Consider the following 10,000-nt stretch of genomic DNA (forward strand, 5'->3'; position numbering starts at 1 on the left):
GGAAGGGAACGGAGGAAGGAGCGGAGGCCCCACGGCCACGAGTCCTGGGACAGCGACGGCCACTCGCACCCATCGCCAACCGGGGGCGGACGGCAGGTGCGGGGGCTCTGCGTGCGAGTGAGAGGGCAACGTCTGCGGAGAGGTGCAACGCCGGCCTGAACACCGGCAGAGCCGGCCCGCCGGGAAGCCCCTCCGACGCGCCCTAAACGCCTCATCGATCAGTAAGGGAAGGGAACGGAGGAAGGAGCGGAGGCCCCACGGCCACGAGTCCTGGGACAGCGACGGCCACTCGCACCCGTCGCCAACCGGGGGCGGACGGCAGGTGCGGGGGCTCTGCGTGCGAGTGAGGGCAACGCCTGCGAGAGGTGCTCCAACGGCCTGAACACCGGCAGAGCCGGCCCGCCGTGGAGGCTCTCCGACGCACCCGAGGACGCCTCAGCGGGCGCTGCCTGTGGGTCTGGATCAGTCAAATCGTGGAGCGGGAGGTGCCACGGGCCACCCGGCTCCAGACAACGATTCCCTTGAGGAAGGTAACGGGACCGGGGGATGGCCACAGCAGGCTCAACTGCCCCAGCTCCTCCAGCGTTCGAGTGCCGGCAACCGCCACCGGCTGCCGGTCTTTGCCCGCCCCACAGGCAACCGCTTGCCGTCGGGGAAAAAAAAGGCACCTGGACCCATGCCGCGCACGGGTGTTCGGGGCCTGGGGGAATGCCACAGAAGCGAGACAACCCCAGCCGCCTGCGTTCGACTTGCCAGCCACCAGGTACAGCCGCACTTTTCTTCCCGCTTCGCGGGCTCCAGCTTAAGGCCGGAGAAAACGCGATGAGGTGCCGCCACCTCTAACCCGGTACAGCGCTGCAGACCTTTCCACCGAGCCCTCCTGCAACCAGGCAAGCCGGGGCAGGCCGGACACCACAGGCCGCCCACGCGTGGCTCATGCCGGCAGAAACAGGACGAGGCGCTGCGGCCTCTCACCTGTGCCATCATCGGGCCCTTGGGGGCTGGGGGGAAGCTGCGGCACGCACGAGAACCCCCAGCCGTCTGCATCCGGCTGCCAGCCACCGGGACCGGCTGCCGCTTGCACTCTGCCCAATTCGTGCATGGGCTCCAGCTTAAGGCCGGAGAAAACGCGATGAGGTGCCGCCACCTCTAACCCGGTACAGCGCTGCAGACCTTTCCACCGAGCCCTCCTGCAACCAGGCAAGCCGGGGCAGGCCGGACACCACAGGCCGCCCACGCGTGGCTCATGCCGGCAGAAACAGGACGAGGCGCTGCGGCCTCTCACCTGTGCCATCATCGGGCCCTCGGGGGCTGGGGGGAAGCTGCGGCACGCACGAGAACCCCCAGCCGTCTGCATCCGGCTGCCAGCCACCGGGACCGGCTGCCGCTTGCACTCTGCCCAATTCGTGCATGGGCTCCAGCTTAAGGCCGGAGAAAACGCGATGAGGTGCCGCCACCTCTAAACCCGGTACAGCGCTGCAGACCTTTCCACCGAGCCCTCCTGCAACCAGGCAAGCCGGGGCAGGCCGGACACCACAGGCCGCCCACGCGTGGCTCATGCCGGCAAAAACAGGACGAGGCGCTGCGGCCTCTCACCTGTGCCATCATCGGGCCCTCGGGGGCTGGGGGGAAGCTGCGGCACGCACGAGAACCCCCAGCCGTCTGCATCCAGCTGCCAGCCACCGGGACCGGCTGCCGCTCTGCCCGCTCCAGCTTAAGGCCAGAGTCAAAGGACGAGGTGCCGCCACCTCGCCCGCCCATCACCAGGCCCTCAGGAGGCGGCGGCAGCCGCGGCGGGCTGGATGCTCACGGGCAGCTGCCCTCGCATATACCAGCGCTCCACCTTTGCCATCATCGGGCCCTCCGGGGCCGGGGGAAAGCCGAGGCAGGCTCGGCTCCACCCGGTCTTCCAGCGTTCGAGTGCCGGTGGCCGCCGCCGGCCACCGGGCTATGCCCTGCGGAATCCACCTTTGCACCTCTCGCACCACTCGGGTCAACAGCCACCGCCAGCCTGCCAGACCCTCGCAGGCGCCCGGCTGGCTTACTTGGAAAACACCGGGAGAGACCAACCGGCCGAACAGACAGAAAACGAGCCGAACCACCAGGCAAAACCACCACCACAACGGCCGCCCAGCGCTCCACTTCGCCGGCTGAGCCGTAAGCCTTGCAGCCGCTCACTAGCGCTGCTCCGTGCACGAGTCACCACTACCTCCTATAGTACGGGAGATCACGTCCCCGCCCCCGGCCGGCTCCAAGAGTGCCGTCCCTGCCCACCGGGGAGACCCGCCAATGACACCGACTTTTACGATGACGTAACTGGAGGCAGCGAAAAACAGCGACCCCTTGGCCAGCTCCGAGAAAGTGGCGGGGCTATCAGGTCTACCTCCCCGCCCCCGAAATGCGGCTAAGTCCCGCCGGAGCCGGGTAGACCTGGCGGCTCTTTTCACCGGCCGCTGCGGCAGCGACACCCCGCGTCCTCCGGGCGCCGCCGGCGGCCGCGCCGGCCTCCGGAGCCGGGTAGACCTGGCGGCCGCCCGCGGAGCCGGGTAGACCTGGCGGCTCTTTTCACCGGCCGCTGCGGCAGCGACACCCCGCGTCCTCCGGGCGCCGCCGGCGGCCGCGCCGGCCTCCGGAGCCGGGTAGACCTGGCGGCCGCCCGCGGAGCCGGGTAGACCTGGCGGCTCTTTTCACCGGCCGCTGCGGCAGCGACACCCCGCGTCCTCCGGGCGCCGCCGGCGGCCGCGCCGGCCTCCGGAGCCGGGTAGACCTGGCGGCCGCCCGCGGAGCCGGGTAGACCTGGCGGCCCTTTTCACCGGCCGCTGCGGCAGCGACACCCCGCGTCCTCCGGGCGCCGCCGGCGGCCGCGCCGGCCTCCGGAGCCGGGTAGACCTGGCGGCCGCCCGCGGAGCCGGGTAGACCTGGCGGCCCTTTTCACCGGCCGCTGCGGCAGCGACACCCCGCGTCCTCCGGGCGCCGCCGGCGGCCGCGCCGGCCTCCGGAGCCGGGTAGACCTGGCGGCCGCCCGCGGAGCCGGGTAGACCTGGCGGCCCTTTTCACCGGCCGCTGCGGCAGCGACACTCCGCGTCCTCCGGGCGCCGCCGGCGGCCGCGCCGGCCTCCGGAGCCAGGTAGACCTGGCGGCCGCCCGCGGAGCCGGGTAGACCTGGCAGCCGTTCGGTGCCCCTTGGGCGGGGGGGGCGGGGGGGGCAGGTGCGCCTGTTTTTGGTTCGTTTTTTTCGGTTTTTTTTTTTTTTTCTTTCTTTTGAGATTTTAGCAAATCTGATTAAAAGGGCCACCCTCTCCCGGTTCTCCCGGACGGCATTTCTTTCCCCCTCCCCTTCCCGAGTTTGAACCACTTCTACACCAAGGGAGCACGTTTAAACGTACTGTCTGATGCAAGAGTTATTTCACCTTTATTGATTCCGGCGGGAAATATTAATACAATATTAACGACAACCAGTTTTCAAAATAATTTTTGTTTCCTGACACACACACCCCCCCCCCCCACCCTCGTCGTTCTCATGCACGTGCACGCACCTATTCCGAGCCGGTGGCTGCCAGGCACTTGCCAGCTTCACCACACCAGCCAGCCCCTCTGCTCCGCTGCTGCCCCCCCCCCCCCAACCATATTCTGTCGGCGGGGTCCGGGCAGAGGTGGCAGCCCCCGGCACAAACTGCCCGGCTCCCCGGCGCGAGTTCGCTGTTCACTGGGTGCCTTCAGGACTGGTAGCCCCTTGCCAGGTTCAGGTTCGGGTCCCGGCGCTGCTGGGTGCTCGCCGACTTTTGGTTTTGGTTTTTGCGGTCTTGGGCTTTTTTTGGGGGGTTGTTTTTAATTTTTCTCCCCCCCCCCCCGCCTGGTTTTTTTTGGTGTTTTTTTGACGTTTTCCTTTTTTTAATAAAATAAATACTTTAAAATACATATCTGCGATCCTGCAGGCACTGCCACCCCCCCCCCCCCGGTGACACACGCGCGCTCAGAGGCGCGCGCACACACACACACACACACACAGAACGCGACGCAGGCACACACAGCTACACGCACCCCTGCACGGGTGTGCTCCCCCTCCCTCCCCGCGCTGCAGTCCCGGACCTGCAGGCCAGTAGGTGCAGCCCCCCCCCCCCCCCTCCCCCGGCCCCACCCGATCACAGACTTTCCGGCGCCCTGGAGACGGGGGGTTGGGGGGCGGGTGGCTGGGTGGGGTGGTCTGCAGCCCGGCAACGGGGCCCCCGGAAACTGTGGTGTTTCCCGCCACGGCAACGGTCTGCTGCTCAGTCGCGGCGGCAGCAGCGGCGGGGAAAGGAGGCTAGAAAAGAGGGGGGGCGAGAGCGGCTGGCGAGCAGGCGGGGAGCCTGGCGCAGAGGTAGGCTGGCGAGGGGGGACGGTGTGTCTTTTCGGAGAAGGCTTCTGTTTGGATCGGTTGGAGTTTTATTTTTTTTACTTCTCTCCCCCGTCCCCGTCCCCGTCCCCGTCCCCGTCCCCGTCCCCCCCCCCCCGGTCGTTTAGTTTTCCCCCCGCGGCGGGGGCGGGCAGGAGTGGAGCAGGGCGAGAGCGGCTGGCGAGCAGGCGGGGAGCCTGGCGCAGAGGCAGGCTGGCGAGGGGGGACGGTGTGTCTTTTCGGAGAAGGCTTCTGTTTGGATCGGTTGGAGTTTTATTTTTTTTACTTCTCTCCCCCGTCCCCGTCCCCGTCCCCGTCCCCCCCCCCCCGGTCGTTTAGTTTTCCCCCCGCGGCGGGGGCGGGCAGGAATGGAGCAGGGCGAGAGCGGCTGGCGAGCAGGCGGGGAGCCTGGCGCAGAGGCAGGCTGGCGAGGGGGGGACGGTGTGTCTTTTCGGAGAAGGCTTCTGTTTGGATCGGTTGGAGTTTTATTTTTTTTACTTCTCTCCCCCGTCCCCGTCCCCGTCCCCGTCCCCCCCCCCCCCGGTCGTTTAGTTTTCCCCCCGCGGCGGGGGCGGGCAGGAGTGGAGCAGGGCGAGAGCGGCTGGCGAGCAGGCGGGGAGCCTGGCGCAGAGGCAGGCTGGCGAGGGGGGACGGTGTGTCTTTTCGGAGAAGGCTTCTGTTTGGATCGGTTGGAGTTTTATTTTTTTTACTTCTCTCCCCCGTCCCCGTCCCCGTCCCACCCCCCCGGTCCTTTAGTTTTCCCCCCGCGGCGGGGGCGGGCGGGAGTGGAGCAGGGCGAGTGCGTGGCTGGCTGAGAAAGAAAGGCGGGAGCGGGGCCACGGGTGCGGCAGGATAGGGACTCGGCAGCTGGGGTTTAGAGACGGCAGGGCACCGGGGGGGCTCCCCTCTCCCGCCCGGGCACGGAGCCGGCAGGGACGCCGCAGGGTCCTAAAGTCTCCCGCCTTCCACCACCGGGGGCGGCAAGCCTGGTGGCGGAAGGGGGGAGCAGGGGCAGCCAGGCTCGGCGCGAACTGCGTGGCGGGAGGGCGGGGGGGCGGTGTGTGTGTGCGTGCAGCGGCGGGCCCGGGGTGACGGGGGTGGGGGGTGTCTGCCCGGGGCCCTGTTTCGGGCGGGGGGGGGGGGGGGGGGGGCTGCGCGCGTGTGCGTTTTGAGCGCACGACTGTGAGCGGGGCAGCGGGTGGAGGGTTTGGGCTGGGGGGGGCCGGTTGCGGGGGGGGTGCGCACGTGTGTAGCCCCGTGCGAGTGGGTGCGGTGGCGGGCGGGAGGTGTTTGGGGCGGGGACTCGAATGGGGGGGGGCAGTGCGTGCGTGCGCGTGCGTGTGTCTAAGGGCGGGTGAGCGGCTGCAGCAGCAGGCGGTGGGCGTTCGGGCCGGGGGCCTGTTTTGGCGGGGTGCGGGCGCGCACGCAGGTGGAAATGAGAAAGATTTGTAACGGTGTCGCTAACGCCGCTTTCTCTGTTACAGCCCGGGTGGTCGGCCGCTTCGACGTCCGGCCTGCGCCCGTGCCTGCCTACGGGCGATGCGCTCGGCTCCCGGTCGGACCCGTCCCTGGCAAAGCAGCAGCCGCGTGCCTCGGCCTGGGCAGAGACCTGGGGCTCCAGGGCCCCAGCCAGGGCTGCCGGAGAGGCGCGCCGCGCTTCCGACAGAGGGGCATCAGCGGCTCCGTCGCCGGCGGGATGCGTTCGAGCGGTGAGGAAGGTCCCAGCGGCCTTAGGCGGTGGCGGGGGGCGCGCTCCTTCGGCGACGGGAGCGGGGGGGAAACGGCCCCGGGGTGGGCCGGTCAGCCGGCACGGCGGCCACGCGAGCTCGTCGTCTCCGAGGATGCTCGGCTAAGTCGGCCTCGGCCACAGGGACCGCTTGTCAGGCAGCCGACTGGCTTTCTTCAGAGGCCTGCGAGACCGCCGTCCCTCGGAGGCCAATGAACAGTTAATGCGCGATAACGCAGGGGCCGGAGAACGCTAACGTTAACCAAGAGCGTCGCAAGGTCCTAAAGGAGTGCCGCAATCAAACTTTAGGAGTCGGTAATTTATAATACTGGTGACTACTAATCGAGTCACATTCAATCCGTGACGATCCGCTGGTAGGTACGTACGTACGTACGTATTCCTTCTCCGGCTATTAACGAAGGGACGCACACCTAGCGTGCGTGAACGAATGAGTTTTGTTATTTAAGGAACTGCCAGAAAGCGTATTACCGCGTAGCGCTAAATCAGTCGGTAGGTGACGCTCCATAAACGATACAATCCAGCATCGCTCGTCAACTGTTAATAACTTCAATCGATGACGATTCATAGCGTATCGATTCTTCTGTATTCGTTTAGGAGCGGATCCCACGCCAACGGTGCCACGCGGTACCCGGACGGCCACCGACTCGTACAGAGACGAGAGAGCAGCGTCGGCGCCTCTTCCCGAAGAAGTCGTTACCGATAAAGTACACCGACTGCGGGTAACGCTTTGCTCTCACGTTTTTGACGCGTGCCTGCCTGCCTGCCTGCCTGCCTGCGTGCGCGGTAAAAGACAAGCTGTCAGACACAATAAATTTTAAGAAAGTGGAATCGCGGAGCGGTCTTAATACACTAATCAGGACCGGCCCGTAGCGCGGCCAGGGAGTGCAGGCCGACCCTGCAGCGTGGCCAGGTTTACCCGGAGACACAGGTAAGGAGGCCAGGACTACCCCGGAGCATCAGGTAGGGATACCGGGCTGACCCCCAGAGGGTCAGGTAGGGTGGCCGGGCCTACCCCGGAGCGCCTGTAGGGACCGCAGGTGTACCCCGGAGCACCGGTAGGGGTACCGGCACTACCCCGGAGGATGAGGTAGGGGCGCCAGGCCTACCCCGGAGCGTCGGGTAGGGATACCGGGCTGACCCCAGAGGGTCAGGTAGGGTGGCCGGGCCTACCCCGGAGCACCTGTAGGGACCGCAGGTGTACCCCGGAGCACCGGCAGGGGTACCGGCACTACCCCGGAGGATGAGGTAGGGGCGCCAGGCCTACCCCGGAGCGTCGGGTAGGGATACCGGGCTGACCCCAGAGGGTCAGGTAGGGTGGCCGGGCCTACCCCGGAGCGCCTGTAGGGACAGCAGGTGTACCCCGGAGCACCGGTAGGGGTACCGGCACTACCCCGGAGGATGAGGTAGGGGCGCCAGGCCTACCCCGGAGCGTCGGGTAGGGATACCGGGCTGACCCCAGAGGGTCAGGTAGGGTGGCCGGGCCTACCCCGGAGCGCCTGTAGGGACCGCAGGTGTACCCCGGAGCACCGGCAGGGGTACCGGCACTACCCCGGAGGATGAGGTAGGGGCGCCAGGCCTACCCCGGAGCGTCGGGTAGGGATACCGGGCTGACCCCAGAGGGTCAGGTAGGGTGGCCGGGCCTACCCCGGAGCGCCTGTAGGGACCGCAGGTGTACCCCGGAGCACCGGTAGGGGTACCGGTACTACCCCGGAGGATGAGGAAGGGGCGCCAGGCCTACCCCGGAGCGTCGGGTAGGGACACCGGGCTGACCCCAGAGGGTCAGGTAGGGTGGCCGGGCCTACCCCGGAGCGCCTGTAGGGACCGCAGGTGTACCCCAGAGCACCGGCAGGGGTACCGGCACTACCCCGGAGGATGAGGTAGGGGCGCCAGGCCTACCCCGGAGCGTCGGGTAGGGATACCGGGCTGACCCCAGAGGGTCAGGTAGGGTGGCCGGGCCTACCCCGGAGCGCCTGTAGGGACCGCAGGTGTACCCCGGAGCACCGGTAGGGGTACCGGCACTACCCCGGAGGATGAGGTAGGGGCGCCAGGCCTACCCCGGAGCGTCGGGTAGGGATACCGGGCTGACCCCAGAGGGTCAGGTAGGGTGGCCGGGCCTACCCCGGAGCGCCTGTAGGGACCGCAGGTGTACCCCGGAGCACCGGCAGGGGTACCGGCACTACCCCGGAGGATGAGGTAGGGGCGCCAGGCCTACCCCGGAGCGTCGGGTAGGGATACCGGGCTGACCCCAGAGGGTCAGGTAGGGTGGCCGGGCCTACCCCGGAGCGCCTGTAGGGACCGCAGGTGTACCCCGGAGCACCGGTAGGGGTACCGGTACTACCCCGGAGGATGAGGAAGGGGCGCCAGGCCTACCCCGGAGCGTCGGGTAGGGACACCGGGCTGACCCCAGAGGGTCAGGTAGGGTGGCCGGGCCTACCCCGGAGCGCCTGTAGGGACAGCAGGGGTATCCCGGAGCACCGGTAGGGGTACCGGTACTACCCCGGAGGATGAGGTAGGGGCGCCAGGCCTACCCCGGAGCGTCGGGTAGGGATACCGGGCTGACCCCAGAGGGTCAGGTAGGGTGGCCGGGCCTACCCCGGAGCGCCTGTAGGGACCGCAGGTGTACCCCGGAGCACCGGTAGGGGTACCGGTACTACCCCGGAGGATGAGGAAGGGGCGCCAGGCCTACCCCGGAGCGTCGGGTAGGGACACCGGGCTGACGCCAGAGGGTCAGGTAGGGTGGCCGGGCCTACCCCGGAGCGCCTGTAGGGACCGCAGGTGTACCCCGGAGCACCGGTAGGGGTACCGGCACTACCCCGGAGGATGAGGAAGGGGCGCCAGGCCTACCCCGGAGCGTCGGGTAGGGATACCGGGCTGACCCCAGAGGGTCAGGTAGGGTGGCCGGGCCTACCCCGGAGCGCCTGTAGGGACCGCAGGTGTACCCCGGAGCACCGGTAGGGGTACCGGTACTACCCCGGAGCATGAGGTAGGGGCGCCAGGCCTACCCCGGAGCGTCGGGTAGGGATACCGGGCTGACCCCAGAGGGTCAGGTAGGGTGGCCCGGCCTACCCCGGAGCGCCTGTAGGGACAGCAGGTGTACCCCGGAGCACCGGCAGGGGTACCGGTACTACCCCGGAGCATGAGGTAGGGGCGCCAGGCGTACCCCAGAGCGTCGGGTAGGGACACCGGGCTGACCCCAGAGGGTCAGGTAGGGTGGCCGGGCCTACCCCGGAGCGCCTGTAGGGACAGCAGGTGTATCCCGGAGCACCGGTAGGGGTACGGGTACTACCCCGGAGGATGAGGTAGGGGCGCCAGGCCTACCCCGGAGCGTCGGGTAGGGATACCGGGCTGACCCCAGAGGGTCAGGTAGGGTGGCCGGGCCTACCCTGGAGGGTCAGGATGGGGGGCCGGGATCCATCGCCGCGTGCCCGTAGGGACAGCAGGTAGAACTCCGGCACATCACAAAGGGTTCCGCCACGGGCCCAGAGTACTGGTGGGGGAACGGGTTCTATCCCGGAACGTCGCCTGGGGACACCGGGCGTAAGGCGGAGGGTCGGGTAGGAAGGCTGGGTCTAAACTCGCGCGCCCGTAGGGACAGCAGTTTTTCCCCCGGCGTACCGGGCGGGGGTACCGGTACTGCCCCAGAGTACTGACGGGGGTACACGGGTACTGCCCCAGAGTACCGGGCGGGGGTATACGGGTACTACCCCGGAGTACCGGGCGGGCTCACGGGTACTGCCCCGGAGTACCGGGCGGGGGTATGCGGGTACTACCCCGGAGTACCGGGCGGGGGCAGGGGTACTGCCCCGGAGTACCGGGCGGGGGTACCGGTACTACACCAGAGCGCTGGGAAGCAACGCCAGGCCTACCCCGGAGCATCA

Source organism: Buteo buteo, unplaced genomic scaffold (genome assembly GCF_964188355.1).
Source record: "Buteo buteo unplaced genomic scaffold, bButBut1.hap1.1 HAP1_SCAFFOLD_51, whole genome shotgun sequence".
In the NCBI taxonomy this organism is placed as follows: Eukaryota; Metazoa; Chordata; class Aves; order Accipitriformes; family Accipitridae; genus Buteo; species Buteo buteo.